Below are 16,560 nucleotides of genomic sequence, written 5' to 3'. Positions count from 1 at the left end.
TTCTTTTTTTCTGTTTACTAATTCTTTCATCCATCACCTCCATTCTGCTGATGAGCCCATTCACTGAAATTTTGTTTTGGTAATTGCATTTTTCAGTTCTAAAATTTTCATTTGGTTTTTTTTATTTATATCTTCTATTTCTTTTCTGAGGCTTCCTAATTCCTTCAAATGTATCCATAATTTTCCTCATTAAAGTGTTTTCTTGATGATTCCTTTAAATTCTTTATTGGTTAATTCTGAAATCACCATTATCTTGGTGCTGACATCTATTGATTATCTTTTTTCAAGTTGATATTTTCCTTGTCCTTGGTATGATGAGTGAATTTTCAGTTGAAATCTGAATATTTGGTGTATTATGTGACTCTGGATCTTATTTAAACCTTCAGTTCCAGTTTTCTCTGACACTATTTTGGCAAGGGAAGTGGAGGTGTTACCTCATTACTACCAGACATGAATAGAAGTTCAGGTACCACTGTATGTTTCTGTTGACTCCCAAGAGAAGAGGCTCCTTGTTACTGCTACATGTGGGTGGAAGTGAACTTCAGACTCCCCACTAGGCCTCCACTGACACCATCCTGGTTGGGAGGGGTAGGAGTGCCTTATAACTGTTCCCCATGTGGCCTCCACTGATACTGCAGTGGGGAGGGTGGCCTCATGACTGCTGGGTGGTGGTGCAAGTTCTGACTGCCCAGTAGGTCTCCTCTGCAGCACCGCAGTGGCAGAGGGGTGCAAGGTTGGAGCAGCCCTTACACCCTGGAGAGGGTAAAAGTCTAAGCTCCCCTCTCAGCCTTTGTTGATGTGGGTGGACAAAGGGGATTGACTTTTTTTCTATGGTGTTTGGCTAGGGTAGTGGTTATTGTTTAAAAGTTTTCTGTTCTGCTAGATTGTCCCTTTCCTGGTCCTTTGGCTAGAGGTAGCTTGGAGGTGGTCCAAAGAGAGGCTTTTGTTTGTTTTTTTTAAACTATGTCCACTGGTGTTTCCAGATTGCCAGTTTCATACTCCAAGTCTGGGATAAAAAATAATAATAATAATAAGTCTGGGATATAGGAGGCAAAAAGAAAACCCAATGAACTTGCCACTGTGTTGTTTCTTGGGTCCTGAGGTCCCTAGTCAGTCTGTCTTCTTCTCTCCTCCTCAAATTTGTTTCGTATATAATGCCCCATTTTGTACCTAGCAGAAGTCTTCTTTTACTAGACAATTTTGATTGAACTCCCATCTTCCTCTATCAGCACTTTGAAGAGATAGTTTGAAGCTAGCTCCATATTTGATTTTATTATGTGACTATACAAGATCTCTTTATATGCATGCTTGGACATAAATGAAATAATCTTAATTGTGATCAAGTTTAACCTCCTGCCTTTGGAAGGATATGACTGGATCAGTGATGGGTAGTCATAGGCAAGCTTCTCCATCCCAAATGCATGTGTAGTAGCATTTTCTAACCTGTAATAATATGGCTAATTCAGTCAATATATAAAAGGTACACATTATCAGCTAGCCTTTCTAGCCAATCATTCTTCAGGAGGATATAAAAAGAAAAACAGAAAATAATTCATTTGTGAAATTTACAATGAACTCTATGGGGAGGGTGTGACTCTTAACACAACCACAATAACCTTTGGGAAAGGTTTTGTGCCATATTATGTAAGTTCTAGCTTGTTCACCTGAAAAACATAATTTTTCTAGTGCTTTTTTTAGGACATTACCTTAAAATATTTACATTTAATGTCAATAAAAACTTAGATCAATTTTAATAGCAGAATTTCAGTAGCAGAAAATATGTCTTTATTCAGTGTAAAAGAGCAACTGTGAACACAACAAGAAACAAACTAAAAGTCATAGACCATTTCAATGATTTTTGTTGCTGTTAAAAACTAACTCTAGTGTTTGATTATTGCAAACTACAAAGTTTCAAGAAATATATCTGAGAGAAATGTTTGATACTGACAAATTTCTATTTGTTTTTAAGTTTTGAAAGGAGCAATTACTACTATATTGTACAAAATTAATAGCTTGATTCTGCATAGATATTTAGGTGGCTTTACAGCAAGATACAAAACTGATTAAGCCCTGATAAGTGGAGTGTTGTTTGATTTGGTTTTGAGTCTAAATTGTTAACCTCAACTGGGGCTGTACATTCAGTTTTGTGCTTTGGAATGGCAAGGTCTTCCAAGAAAGGAAAGGAAGGAGTGAGGGAAGAGGGAAGAAAAAACAGAGAGAGAAAGAGGGAGGGAGGGAGGAAGGGTAAGAGGAAGGGAGGGAGGGAGAGAGAAAGTGTGGAAAGGAGGACAAGAGAGAAAGGGAGGAGGGGGACAGGAAGGAAGAAAGTAAAAGAAAAGCTATTATTTTCCATACACATACCTTGTTGGTTCTTACTTAAGAGAAAAGCAAAATAAATTAGATAAAAAAGAACTGGCCAATTTGTTTTTGCCTGCTTATCCTTCAGTCTCATTCATCTGGTATTAGCACCCCAGTTTTGCTTTGGAGATCTATGCTTCCTAATGGATGCAGAGGGTGGGGTCATTTCACAAGCTGAGTCGATCAGTTATGTATCGTACAGAATTTTAATAACTTTGACAATATACAAGTAAGTAATATTTGTTCATAATATTTGAACATAACCTGAAGTTATGATCATTAGCCTCATTCGACTGGGAAAAAAAAGCCCAAAATCATTCTGAATAGCCTCCAGATTGAGTGATGTCACCTGGCCTTTTAGAAATCAGTATCCAACCGGATATGCCCAGGTTTCCATATGTAGGCTATAATTACCATTCCTTATGGATTCCAATATCCACACAGATGTTTACTGCTTAAGAAATGACTTTCTCCTTGGGAAAAATTCAACCAGAGTGATGAAAAAAATGTCCTTTTAAAACAGTTAAGGCAGTTGGTCCATCTTAAATGGCACAGCCTGGAATTCCACAGAAAAACCACTGTCAGAACTCTCCACTGGATAATTTAAACAGGTAGGGTGTTCATGAGGCTTAAGTAGAATTTGCAGTATGTTAGAGGGGAATGTTTGTGGTCTACTGTAGACTACTTTATAACACTTTTCAAAAAGCTTCTAAGAAATCATATCCACAGAAGTTATTGCTTCAAGGTACCAGAAGGCATCAGCCTTTGATCAAGGGAAAATATTTCTGTCGAAGGAGACAAAGGAATGATACTGGAAAAATAAATAAATAAATAAAAGTAGCTTCAAATATTAAAGGCACTTTCTGCAGTTCATATTGAAAGCTGGATTAAAAAAAAAAAAAATCAAACTCATTGCCATTGAGTCGACTCCGACTCACAGCGACCCCAGAGGACAGAGTAGAACTGACCCATAGAGTTTCCAAGGAGTGCCTGGTGGATTTGACCTTTTGGTTAGCAGCCATAGCTCTTAACCACCACGCCACCAGGGTTTCCAAAAGCTGGATTACAGCAGTTGAAAATCAGAACCAGGGTATATATTAGAGAGGAAATCCTGGAAATTTCCCCATTTTCTTTTACTTTAAAACTAATTTAGTGTGGTGATGTAAAAAGTATAGATTGAGAGAAAAGACAGCTATTTGGTAACACATGAGGTGTTTACTATAGTGAATTAGCACCCACCACAGTCTTGGGATTTAAAGCAACATCCAACAGTTAGACACATGTGTGGGAACAGTTAGAGAAATGTGTGGGAGAACCTAACACACAGAAGCTCATAAAAGGGAACTCTCCTGTCAGTTCCAGTTATTGACACTTATTCTACACGGAAAGCAGCACAACCACCACACCTCCTGCCATATCCAACCATTTATGGGCCATCAAGTGACATTTTGTCATTTGAAATGTGATTTTCAAATGAAATATGTAACATGTCGTATCCACCAATGCAAAAAGCCACTGCTGTCGACTCATAGCAACTCTACAGAATGGAGTAGAACTGCCCCATAGGGTATCCAAGGCTGTAATCTTTATGGGAGCAGACTGCCAGATCTTTCTCCCAAGTCAATGCAAACAGGTTCCTAAATAGGTACCTGGTTCCCTGTATGATGTAAGGGAGTAAAAAATACATTTTCCATGAAATACCAGGTAAGGCATCAAATGAAGTACAGTCTCAAGATAATAGTATTTTTTGGACCATAAAGATTCCAGTATGATGTCCTTATTCTTAGATGATAATGAACAGAATTAGAACCTAGATCCTTCGAAACACATTCCTTCCTAAAACACTGCCTCTTCAAAACAAATATATAAATCAGTACATACACAAATAAAATCATAGAAATATCCATGGTCATTAAGATATAGAAAACTGATTAAAGTTTTTTAAAAAATTCCATAGTCTCCAAACAAAACGATAATGACAAATAACAATTTGGGGATGTCTTTTCACCTGATTTGTTTTTCTGTTCTAGATATTAAAAATGTTATAGTTGTATTAACAAATTAATATAGCATAAATGTTATAGTTGTATTAATGTAGCATCATATAATTTTAGATCCTATTTTTCACTTAACTTTGTAATAAACACACCATAGTTTGAAAATTTTTGTTAATATGCTTAGGTGGTGTTTGACTGAATTTGATATTCCATAGTTTAGAAAATGGTTTCTATTTTTGGTCTAATTTCGGAATGAAGTCCTCTAGAGATTACATATTGTGAACTGATGCCTGAAAATAAAATCATTTTGACTTGCATCTATTGTGACTTTGGGAATGCAATGTTCATTCTAGTTAAATTCAATCCTTTTCAAGAAAAATCTTGAGAAGAAAACCACAATGGCAAAGTGTGAACAAGCAAAAGAACTGCCAACAATGGCAAAAGAGCTATTCCTATGATACTGCAATTCTTAGAGCCAAGGAATAAGTTTTGGATATTTTGGGATTGGATTGTCCAAATATCGAATTAGAGGAAGTCTTCGGGTTCACATTTTTCCTGGATTAGCCTGTCTTTGACTCTTTATCCTTATATAGAAACGGGTGGATTGGTCACATTAAAAAAAAAAAAAAATAGAAAAATGATTTTTTAGGCCAAATCAAATTTTATGTTTCTGTTTCTCCCAAATTATTTTCAGATGCAAGAAAAGATGAACCACACATAAGAACTGCACATTGCAAGGAAGTTGGAATGTAAGTCTTCATCAAAGGGCAGGGAACAAAATTTGGATTATTCAACCACAAAATATGTGAGCCACAAACAAGTGTAAACACACAAGTAGATACACCACACACACACATGCATATCTGTCCCTTTCCTAGGAATTTTCATCAATTCAGTTAAAAAAAAAAAAATCAACAACAACAACAACCTGTCCTTATCCCAGTAAAATCATATGAAAACATCATGGCTCTCACCATGTTTAAATGCTTGGCTTTACAAACACTGTGAACATTCTCAAATAAAAACAAAAGCACCAAACAAACTAAACACATAAGAATTAAGACCCATGGAAGCAAGTTTTTCATGCTCAGCCATGATTATAGTTGAAAATAAATTACTATGCTTCAAATCTTCCTCTAGGATTCAAGCTCTAAATATTTTCTTAAGATATTGGAGTCTGTAGCTTTGAATTGTCTTTTCCTCTATCATGGAGGCTCGTTTGTGTAGAGGGCAAAGAATTTTACCAAATAAAGCAAAGCTAGAGAGAAAGCCACACATGAGATTGTCTTTTTCTTGCATGCAAACCATTAACTGAAATCAAAAGCCAGGCAATTAAAGCATAATGGTCTAATATCAAACTGTAGTCTCTCTGCCAGTTTCAATAAACTTACAAAAAAATCCCTACATATGCCTAAATTACAGATTTTTAGCACTGTTTTATTTTCTTATACAATAAACATTTTCCCTAGACTATGATATCATAAAAAAAAAAAAATTTTTTTTGATATCACTTCTAGAGACATTTATAGTAAAATAAAAAACATAATATGGTTTCTAAAGCCCTTGGAGTAACAGTAATGCCCTATATTTCTTGAGTGGTTTGTACTTTTCAACGACTCTATATTATAAGATTATATGATTGGCTCCATTCATGTTTTCCTTGTTCTTTCACCGGCTTGTATGTGCCATGTACTGGGTCAGGTGTTGGGGATTCTTACATTTATAACATAGCACATATCCACAAAATGCTTTTACTTTTCTGGAGGTAAGCAGATTATTGAAGATGATTTTTTAAAAACCAAACCAAACCCATTGCCATCAAGTTGATTCCAACTCACAGTGGTTAAGCCCCCGGTTGCTAACCAAGAGGCTGGCAGTTCGAATCCACCAGGTGCTCCTTGGAAACTGTATGCGGCAGTTCTACTCTGTCCCATAGGGTCGCAATGAGTCAGAATTCACGTGACGGCAATGAGTTTTAAGATGTTTAAACCAAAACCCATTGCCATCGAGTCAATTCCAACCCATAGCAACCCTATAGGACAGACTAGAACTGCCCCATAGAGTTTCCAAGGAGCGCCTGGTGGATTCCAATCGCTGACCTTTTGGTTAGCAGTTGTCATACCTAACCACTATACCACCAGGGTTTCCTTAAGATGATTAGGCACCTTTATTTCCAGCACTATGAAGGACGGTTGTCCAGAAACTCTTCCAAAAAAGAATGCCTAAAATACTGAATAAAAAAATTACTTTTGTCTTACTTGTCTGAGCTAATAAGAAAGTAAAGAAACCTTGATGGGAAACAAGAAGGTGTGAACCTAGAGAAGGAGACAGGTTCAAAAGCCAGTGTTTGCCCTGAGGGCATCTACCATGACTAATGGTCCAGGGCTGCACAGGCAGAACAGAGGCAGAGCCTGGAGTCTGTGCAAGGGGAGAAGTAAGTGCAAAGAAACAACCCCAAAACAAACACCTTCAAAAGTTGACACCCACAGGAAGTGAGCTAGAAAAAAATTCTGAGAAGATTGAGATCATATAAGCAACCATGAAAGTCACCAGAAAAATCAAATTGAAGAATTTAACTCAAAATTTTGCAGATTTTGGAAGGGCACATACAGACTATGAAACAAATATCAACCACTTGCTTATGGAAATAAAAGAGGGCATCACGATTATGAAGAAGGACAAGAAATTTTCAAAAATCAGTAGGCATATTTAAAAAATCACCCAAATGATCTAGAAATAAAGATATTAACCAGAATATAGTGCAGGGACAAATAAATTGAAAATACGGAAGATAGTTAAAGAAAACAAAAAATAGTTGAAGTATAAAAGAAGGAAGTTGAAGTAACTGAAGTTTCAGGAGCAGAGAAGAAGGAAAATGGGAACAAGGGAATATTCAAAGAGTTAATGGCTTAGAATTTTTTAGACTTGTTGACAGGTACCAATCAATAGTTCCAGGAATTCCAACATATATCAAATAAGAGTAAATTAAATAAATATATTAACATCTAGACACATTGTAAGGAAACAGCAGAACACCAAAGACAAAGGGAGATTTTAAAAGAGAGGCAAGATAAGTAACTCCAAACAAATGAAAATTAAACTGAAGCAAGTTTCTGAAATACAGCAATGAAAGCCAGAATAATATATTCAAAACTCTGACAGGAAATTAATGTCAACATAGAATTTTATACCCAGTAAAATTATCTTTTGAGAAAGAGTATGAGATAAAGACATTTTTCATGTTCCCAGAAAAAATACTTAAAATAGAGAATATTGGAATTGAAAACATAATCCAAATTATAAATATAATTCCTTATATGTGTTTTGTGCTTTATACTTTACAACATATTTTCATATTTCTTTTCTCATTTGAGCCATATTAATGGTGGCAATATTGTCATCCCAAATAAGAGTTTATCCTTTTCTAAATTTGGAAAAAATAAGATTTTTAAGTTAGCATTTTAAAAACTGCAAAAATAATATATAATCGATCAATCCAGATGAATTAGAAAACACTGAGAAACACATAGGGGAAAAAACCCCAAATCATCCAACATCTCATTCCTCAAAGATTCAAACCAAACCAAACCCACTGCCATCAAGTCAATTCTGACTCATAGCGACCCTATAGGACAGAATAGAACTGCACCATAGAGTTTCCAAGGAGAGCCTGGCAGATGCAAACTGCTGACCTCTTGGTTAGCAGCTGTAGCACTGAACCACTACTCCACCAGGATTTCCTCCTCAAAGATAATTGCTGTTAATATTTTGATCCAAAACCTTTCTGTAATTCTCTTTTATAATTTTCCTATAATGTATCCTTTTATATCTTATTTTCCCCTTAAAATAACCATAGGCATATTACTATGTCAATCATCTCTTTTTCTATTACAAAGTTTTAATGGATAAATAGACTGAATCATATGAATAGAGCCCTGGTGGCACAGTGGTTAAGAGCTCAGGCTGCTAATCGAAAGTTTGTCAGTTCGTATCCACCAGCCACTCCTTGGAAACCCTATGGGACAGTTCTACTCTGTCCTATAGGGTTGCTATGAGTCAGAATCAGCTCTATGGCAATGGATTTGGTTTGGTTTTGGAATCATATGAATGTCGTTTAATAGTTAAACCACTTATTACTTAGCCACTACAACAGTTTGTTGTACAGCATATATTTTCCTCCCTCTCCTCCTGTTGTAGATGGCTTTCTAACTCTGTTGATGTTTGAGTTTGGCCATGAAACTTAGTTTAGCCAATGAAGGCTTATGCAAGCAGTGTTCTTAAACGTGCTTGCCCAAATTAGCTTTGGTTTAGTGCTCTCATGATTCATCATAGGTGGCTGCTGTCCTGTCAGCTGAGGCCCCCAGTGAACACACATGAAGCAAACCTGAACCCAAACTGGTTGTTGGACCCAAGTTTAGCCAGCACAGAACTGCCCAGTCAAGCCTCACTTAGACCTGCCAATCTCAGTTGACCTGCAGACCTATGAGCATTAGAATAAATGCTTGTTGTTGCAAACCACGAGTTTGGAGATATTTTTTTTTTAATGTGCATTATTATGACTATAGCTGACTAACATGACTGTAATTGCACATTGAGATTGTTTTTTAGCTTTGCTATTATGAATAAAATTAAACACGTTAATGCAACCTTTTTTTTTTTTTTTTAAAGTATCATAATTCCCCTGTCACAGAGGAGGAATTTGAGGTTTGGTTGAAGTTTGTTGCCTGATGGCACATAGCTATTAAGTGGCAAAACCATAATTTGAATCTAGGTCTGTCTAATCTCAAAGTCTATGTTCTTTATAAGATGCTACATTGCCTGCCGCTGAAATATGTAAACTCTCTTGGGTAAATATATGTTAAAATAAGCCTGGTGATTTATAATAAAATGGAATGACTTTGGCAATAAGTTTTAACGGTATTTTGTCTTATTTTCATGGGCATTTAAAAATAAATATTGCACTGAAGTCATATTACATGAAACACTAAACTCTCTACATCTCTCATTTAAAACAGCCTTATCCAGGTACAATATTTTTTTTTTTCTTAAAGTAGGCATTAAATCAGACTGTTATTTGTAAGGGACATTGTAGTTCAATGTGAGAATGAGTGCCTTGCTAAAACTTTCATTTCTTTGTTTCCTTCCTTAAATTGACATCTTTTTAAATAATATCAGGGTAGGTTTGTTCACACATTTATAAACATACAGAGAGTGAAATAATACTTGAAAGAATGTGGCAGTACTTTAAGACTTTTTATTAGGAGTCAGTAATATTCACATTATTCATGAAGGACAGGGTCACCAGAAACTACTAGACAGACATACAAAGTAATAGCTGCCAAAAGAACCCCATGTTCGGCTTATGTTTGATAAATTAAACAAGTTGAATTTTGAAATGGTCCATTTTGAACTAAGGGTGTGTCTATAAATCAAGAAAATCACTATTCATTTATGTTCGGCCAAAAATCTATCTTGACATTATATAGATCCAAAAAGTAAAATAATTTCATTAGAATAATTTCAATAGGCCAAAAAGGCATTACCCTCATAGCCTTCTAGAATTGTATTTCTGACTTTGAGATCCAAGGAGACATTATTGACATTATTGCCAACGGGAGGGATTATGGCACTGGGAATCAATTTGCAGATACAACAGTTTCTCTTATAGGCCTTAAATAATCTGACTCTATACCAAAACCAAAAACCAAACCTGTTACTGTCAATTCTGACTCATGTCCACCCTACAGGACACAGTAGAACTGCCCCATAGGATTCTCAAGGCTGTAAATCTTCATGGAAGCTGACTGCCATATCTTTCTCCAGTGGAGTGGCTACTGGGTTTGAATGGCCAACCTTTGGGTTAGCAGCCCAGTGTTTAACCACTGTGCCACTAGGGTTCCCGTCTGTATACACATACATATAATATTTTGGTTAGTTAATTTCAGTCATAAAAAGAGAGGCCAAGTAAATGAGAAATATAAATCAGTTTTGGTTTCAAAAGCAAAGTTGCCTACGATAAAAGCTAATAAATCACATCAAAAATTTCACATACATTTAAGTGCATACCCCATATTTTTGAGCATGTACACTCATGATGTTGACACAAGATGAGTGGAATGTAAAGTGATCAGATGCAAACAAAGTCCTGGAACCTAGAGGAGGACAGAATTATTGTTCACTCAGAGATGTCAGAAAAACTCAGTCATATATTTTTGGTTGTTTTGAAGGAGAAGTACAGATGGAGAGGTAGTAGTACTGGGCCAGGGCAGTAGTGAAAATGCAGAATAAAGGTATGAAGGAAGGAAATAAGCTGACTTTGAGCAACATCAAGAACTCTCAGAGAGCTATGAGTGTCAATACAGGAAAGGTAGAAGGTTGGGGGTCCATGATGGGTGATTTTATATTTATCTATCTATCTCCATGTGTATATTGAGTTGAAGTATATCTTTCTACATAATACTTCAAATATTATAGTCAGGAAGGTTTATGTATGCAGGCATAAGAAACTTCTGAATTTATTTCTCTTTTCCAGATCAAGGTTAAGCTCACACTTCATGCCTGCCAACACTATAACAGGGTATTGATTAGTACCAACGAAAGGGGCATCAGTCAGGCTCTTCATACTGAACATACTCCATGAAAGTTTAGGTCAATAGCGTCTTCTGCCATATTAATCTTATTTACTCTAATAGGGATATTTGGGAACCAGTGTGGAATTTGTAGTTATATCCAACTCCTCTCCAAGCAAGCTGAGGCTGAAGGGCGTAGGCCTGGGTCATGACCAACTATTTCTCAGGCCCTAGGAACTGCTTAGAAATCAGTGTACTTACTACACATCCAACACCATAGATGTCTGTGGTATTTCTCTTCACCCCAGGGATTTTCAGATCTTCTTGGTCCACAAATTGTTTGTCCATTAGATGATGTCAGAATGAATGCACTTATGGAGCACTGCCAGCTGATGTTCACAAAGAGGAAAAAAATCACAGCACTGTCAAAATGCTTCCACACATTTCCAGTATCATTTTGGATCATCTCTATCAGCCAGATGCAAACTTAATCCACTGTGCTCAGCTTTGTTTGGGATGACTCTGCTCCCACATAGCTGGTCGTAATGATTTCCTGCTGTAGGAATACTACTCTCACTGCATGTGAATCTTTCTTTGGTTTTCCCATACTGGCCAGGTCAGGTTATATAAAATGGTATATTTAAAGTATAAAATCTGTAAGATCTGTATAAATTTAAGGTATTAATTAGCCTCCAAGAAAATCTTTACCTGCTAAAATACCTGAGAGATGATTTCTTTTTCAGTGTTTATAAAATGGTATTATGTCCTAGTTATAGGCTGTGTCTTGGGAGAAGTATAACCAGGATGCTCCTTAGAAGCAAGGATGGCAAGACTATGTCTCATATACTTAAAAAAAACTTAGGACATGGTATAATGTGGGATCAGTCCCTGGAGAAGGACATCATGCTGGGTAAAGTAGAGGGTCAGTGAAAAAGAGGAAGACCCTTAATAAGATGGATTGACACAGTGGCTGCGGCAATGGGCTGAAGCATAATAACAATTGTGAGGATGGTGCAGGACTGGGCAGTGTTTTGTTCTGTTGTACACAGGGCCACTATGAATCGGAACCAACTCCATGGCACCTTACAACAACAACAACAGTTATAGGCTGAGGTCCCTGGGTGGCACAAAATGTTTGTACTCACCTACTAACCAAAATTTGGCAGTTTAAACCCACCGACCTACATTGCTGAAGAAAGGCCTAGTGATCTGCTTCTACAAAGATTACAGCCAAGAAAACCCTATGGAGCAGTTCTACTCTGTAATACATGGGGTTGCCATGAGTCAGAACTGACTTGAAGGCAATAGGTTAGTTATAGACCAAAGAAGCTGATTTCCATGGACAATCTAGTCTAGCTAAAAACCACATGACTAATCTACTTCATTTAGCACATAAATGGAGGGCCAAAAAGAGTCTACTCCAAGCACCAATAGCATTAGATGCTCACCCCTGAAGACTTCTCACCCTGCTTGCCGATCTTCCTCCCCTTATTCTGCAATGAAATGGCAAAGCGGTATGTAATGAACAGAGGTTTCCTTGTCAACAGTCATGGTGGCTCAAGAATAAATTCTTTTTTCATTTTGCCAAGAAATTTACATTAACACTATGGTAAAACGCTTTTTGACACTTGTGATTTCTACCTAAAGGTTCTCTGAAGTTTCACTTCAGTGAAGGAATCTAGGTTGAGTGAATCACGATGGCCTCTGCATTTCTCCTGGCTGTTGGCTAAATAAATCATCTTGCACTGAAGCTGAATTTGTTTGTGCTGTTTCTTACTACAAAACAGTGGCTCATAACCTTCTCTGCATTGTGAAAAACGTTAAGCAACAACATTTATGTGCATAATACACTCTCACAGGCATATGTGGATTTTCACATCACCCACAAAATTTCTTTTGTCAAGTGCTTCAGTGACTCAGAATCTCTACAATTGTTAGTGGTGCACCAGTGTCAGTCTCTCTCTCACTTGGGTGAGTCAAAGGCTGCTGGTGGTACACAATTCTCAACCAGCCTCTGCAGCTCCATTCTTTCCTTCTCCTGCAAAGCACATCAGAATGCAAGCAAGTGAAAGAGACATTATCACAAGAATAAACTTTAAAATATTCTGATGTATATTATAAAAAATAACTCATTTACAAACTCAGTACACTAAGCCTTATTAGAATCAAGCAACTTTTATGGCAATTGATTCAAACAACCCAGTGCCAGGACAGGGAGTTGAAAAGTGCTGCTCTAAAGCAAGGTGGCAGGCAATCTGTTCTCTGGCAGCATGTGGACTAGGTAAGGATAGTAGTGTTTTGCTTGCAATTGAGGTTCAGGCACTGTTATGAACATGTTGGTCTCACTGTTGCACTCAATCTTTACAGGAAAGTCTCTCTGTTGGATGGAGAAAGAGGAGTCAGATAAGTAAGAGATAGAAGACAAGTCTATTAATGGCATAAAATAGCTACATGCATGTTGGAAACAGCAAAGATTGAGAGATATTGGAACAGTGATTCAGCTTGGGATGAAAGGTACTGTTATGGATTGTGTTCCCCCCAAATACGTGTTCAAATCCTAACCCCTGTACCTGTAAAGACAACCGTTTTTAGAAATAGAGGGTTTTCTTTTGTTACGTTAATGACATCATAACAGTGTTGGGTGGACCCTAAACAGAATTACTTCTCAGTTATAACAAGAGCAGAGTAGACACAGAGATACACACAAGGGTAGAGGAAGACATAACGAAGACAGATGCATCCCACAAGCCAGGAACTCCAGGGATTGCTGGTAGCTGCTACAAGTAGAGGGTCAGCAAAAAAGAGGAAAACCCTCAATGAGATGGATTGATACAGTGGCTGCAACAACGGGCTCAAGCATAACAATGATTGTGAGGTTGGCACAGGACCAGGCAGTGTTTCCTTCTGTTGTGCATAGGGTCACTATGAGTCAGAGCCAACTTGATGGCACCTAACAACAACACTACAAGTGGAAACAGACAAGGAAGAACCTCCCCTAGAGCCACAGTCTGAATTTAGGCTTCTAATGTACTCAGCTGTGAGAAAATACATTTTTGTTCTTTAAAGGCACTCACTGGTGGTATTTCTGTTACGGTAGCACTAGAGAATGAAGACAAGTACCATACATGGCTTCTCTGCCAGTTCCTTTTAAGCCTGGGCTTCACAAATAATGGTGGGAAGTTGAAAGAAACCATTGGTTATAGAAATTAATGGATCATCAATGAGGAAGGCAAGCAATGGTTGAAGGTCCCCATGGACATATGGGCTTTATGGCTCTTGAGGCTCTTTTGGCCTAAACATAACTTTGCCTTATGACATTTGATTGTGGTTGTTTTAGGCTTGAGCATTAAGAATGATGAAGGTGGGAGGAAGAGAGAAAAGAAAAGGCATAAAGAGAGAAAGTGGGACAAGAAGGAAAGGGAATTGGGGATAAAGTGGGAGAAAGAAGAGCTATCATTTACTGGAAACATTTCCTAAACACTTGAATTGCAGATTCATATTTAATATTCATGACATTGTTACAAATTAATATTGTTATTTCCATTTTACACATAAGGAAACTTGGATTGGAGAACTATCTTGCCTAAAACCACCCAACTACTAAGCTGGAAAAGAAACCCTGGTCTCTCTGTCACCAAAGCCGTCTGTTCCTAGATACTAGACCACCAGATTCTCAGATTCCTAAGCCTTTGGGAAGGGTCTTTTCTTCTCTTTGGGTATGCAGTGGGTGTTGGGGAGTGAGGAAGACTTTGTTTAAGGGGACCCTTTGGCTCTGGAATGCTCAGGGGTGAAATACAGAGGTGAGAAAGCTAGGAACAGAATCTAGGCTGGCTTTTTCTTCTTTTTTTTCCCCTGGGGGTTTGGGTAGTGATGATAGTTTGTGGTTCTTTCCATTTACTTCCACATTATCTTCAAGGCTCACTAGCATAAAAGGCAGGGATTCAGGAGAGCACTGGTTACCATATGGTTGTTAGTTGCCATCAAGTCAATTCTAACTCATAGTGACCCCATGTGTGCTGAAGAGACCTGCTCCATAGGGTTTTCAAGGCTGCGACCTTTAGGAAGCAGACTGCCAGGCCAGTCTTCCAAAGGCTTCTGTGTGGGTTCAAACTGCCACTGTTTGACTAGTAGTTGAGCACTTAACCACTGGCCCCACTCGGACTCAACAGCAACATATATTTTTGTGCTTTATCTGGAGTCTATCTGTAGAACCTGACTACAGATAAAATTTTAAAATAATGTGCACTGTAATGCTTTATTCTACCCACTTGAATGAGAACACATTGAAAATGGCAATCTGCAACACCATTCTCAACAAAGAGAGGCTGAAAACATTCCCCCTGAGAAGAAGAACAAGAAAAGGATATCCTTTATCACCACTCCTATTTTAACATTGTACTGGAAGTCCTAGCTAGAGCTGTAAGGCAAGAAAAAGAAAAAAAGAGCATCCAAATTGGTAAGGGAGAAGTAAAACTATTCCTATTTGCAGATGATATGATACCATAAATAGAGAACCCAAAGGACTCCTTAAGAAAACTACTGGAACTAATAGAAAGATTCAGCAGAGTAGCAGGACAAAAGATAAACACACAAAAATTAGTTGGATTCCTGTTTATCAATAAAGAGAACTATGAAAAGGAAATCAGGAAAGCAATATCATTTTTACTTGCGCCTAAAAAAATAAAATACTTAGGAATAAATCTAACTAGGAACATAAAAGACTTATACAAAACACTACTTCATGAAACCAAAAGAGACTTACCTAAATGGAAAAACATACCATGCTCGTGGATAGGTAGACTCAACATTGCGAAAACGTCAATTCTACCCAAAGCAATCTACAAATACAACTCAATCTGATCCTAATACCAAAAGCATTCTTTAATGAGATGGAAAATTTAATCATTAACTTTACTTGGAAAGGAAAGAGGCCCCAGATAAGTGAAGTATTATTGAAGAAGAACAAAGCAGGAAGCCATGTAGTACCTGACCTCAGAAACTACTATACAGCTATGATAATCAAAATGGCCTTGTACTGGAACAATGACAGACACTGACCAATAAACGGAATTGAGAACACACATGTAAATCCATCCACCTACGGTCACCTGATCTTTGACAAAGGCCCAAAGTCCATTAAATAAGGAAAAGACAGTCTTTTTAACAAATGATGCAGGCAAAACTGGATGTCCATCTGTGAAAAAATGAAACAGGATCCATACTTCACGCCATACATGAAAACTAATTCATAATGGGTCAAAGACCTAAATATAAATCCATGGAAGAAAAACAACATTGTTGTTAGGTGCCATTTAGTCGGTTCCAACTCATAGCGACCCTATGCGCAACAGGATGAAACGCTGTCCGGTCTTACAACATCCCCACAATCACTGTTATGCTTAAGCCCATTGTGTCAGTCCATCTTGTTGAGGGTCTTCCTCTTTTTCTTTTACCCTCTACTTTTGCGATCATGATGTCCTTCTCCAGGGGCTGATCCCGTCTGATAACATGGCCAAAGTATGTGAGATGTAGTCTTGCCATCCTTGCTTTTACGGAGCATTCTGGTTGTACTTCTTCCAAGACATATTTGTTCATTCTTTTGGCAGTCCATAGTATAATCAATATTCTTTGCCAAC

General features: G+C 37.5%; 1 long non-coding RNA gene across 12 annotated transcripts in view; it reads right to left on the bottom strand.

Moving 5' to 3' along the window:
- LOC126085713 (uncharacterized) overlaps positions 1-16,560 on the bottom strand; it is a 325,767-nt gene that overhangs the window by 108,211 nt on the left and 200,996 nt on the right. For 11 of the 12 annotated variants that reach the window (XR_007519333.1, XR_007519332.1, XR_007519336.1 and 8 more), the window contains 2 exons: positions 12,373-12,417; positions 11,186-11,313 (listed from right to left, as the gene is read on the bottom strand). This is a non-coding gene — a long non-coding RNA (uncharacterized LOC126085713). The remainder of the gene's footprint in view (positions 1-11,185; positions 11,314-12,372; positions 12,418-16,560) is intronic. The other variant, XR_007519330.1, reaches the window with a different exon arrangement.

Source organism: Elephas maximus, chromosome 1, assembly GCF_024166365.1.
Source record: "Elephas maximus indicus isolate mEleMax1 chromosome 1, mEleMax1 primary haplotype, whole genome shotgun sequence".
Lineage (NCBI taxonomy): Eukaryota > Metazoa > Chordata > Mammalia > Proboscidea > Elephantidae > Elephas > Elephas maximus.
The sequence above is the reverse complement of the archived record's forward strand: the minus strand, read 5'-3'. Positions and strand labels throughout refer to the sequence as shown.